The sequence below is a fragment of the Mesitornis unicolor genome, unplaced genomic scaffold (genome assembly GCF_000695765.1).
Source record: "Mesitornis unicolor isolate BGI_N332 unplaced genomic scaffold, ASM69576v1 scaffold28887, whole genome shotgun sequence".
NCBI classification, from domain to species: domain Eukaryota; kingdom Metazoa; phylum Chordata; class Aves; order Mesitornithiformes; family Mesitornithidae; genus Mesitornis; species Mesitornis unicolor.
The window spans coordinates 54,249-55,352 of record NW_010196235.1 but is presented as its reverse complement, the minus strand read 5'-3'; the positions used below and the strand labels follow the sequence as shown (position 1 = coordinate 55,352).

The window sequence follows — 1,104 nt, the reverse complement described above, 5'->3', positions numbered from 1 at the left end:
ATGGGCTCTTCTTGCCGAAGGAGAAGTTGCGCCGCGGAAGCCAGGTCAGTCCCCCCATGACCCAACGCCGTTGTCAGGCCAGGCTGTGCGTAGCACAGTCCACTTCCTAAATTCCTCCAGCCTAAATTACGCCGTTTATTTATCCGGCTTCGCCATTCGTTGAATAATCTCACGCTCGAAGGTGGTTACATTTCTATTCTCTGATGGGAAATGAACCTCTTAAATATCTATTGCAAATCATCTATGATTTTGAAGTCAAATAAGAGAATCTCTAGTATCGAGCCTAGTCTTATAAGGGGTAGTAAAACTTGCACGGAGAGCTGAAAATCCCTTTGCTGCACAGCTACTCGGTGTAGGCTCATAGAGACTGTTTTACTCTACACCGACCGGGAGGATTTTTATAGTGATTGCTCGCAATTTTCGAGTAAGCGATTTCGTTTCTATTCGGTCGCCTCGACTCAGGTTCCCGAAGGCTTTTGAACAGCGTTAGTATCTTCCCCTTCTCCCCTCCAGTTTCTGCGGCTTGCATGTACCCAAGAGTTCGCAGAAAACTACAAAAAATGTATTAAGCTTTCAGGGCGCCAATGAACAATATTACACTGAAGCTTATACAAATTTAGAAAAGGCAGCTCTTGGCGTCTACTCCATCCAGCCGACTGACTTAATAGATTTCACACAGTCCAGGAATTCATCGTAAACTTTATTTTTTACTCTAGGCGATAACGAAGGCCTGGAATGTTGTAGTATTCCCGTTTGACATATTTACACGGTCTTGTGTTAAACGTAGCTATATTTATTATTATTCTTTTTAAAAAAAAAAAACTCGCTCAATTAATATGTTTTCCCCACTCATTGCCCCACGCCATTCAATTAGAAATCGAAGGGAAACGACCGCCTGGGACCCGGCTTTCATTACCCGGAGACACGGGTGCAATCCTTCCCCGGCAGAGCAGGGCGCATCTGTGCGCCCTCCCCATCCCTTGGCGCCGGGGCAGAGCCCTCCGCAGCCCGGCTCCCTCCTGTCCTCTATTTCGGCTGAACCTCCCAGAGGAGCTGCTGAAGCCTCCAAAAACCGTAGGAGCTTGCAGGGGCGGGGAGGGAGAA

The 1,104-nt window shown here is 47.5% G+C and overlaps 1 protein-coding gene across 1 annotated transcript in view; it reads left to right on the top strand.

Annotated features, from left to right (window-relative positions):
* TBX20 (T-box 20) overlaps positions 1 to 1,104 on the top strand; it is a 33,018-nt gene that overhangs the window by 284 nt on the left and 31,630 nt on the right. The gene's annotated exons all lie outside the window — the stretch shown is intronic.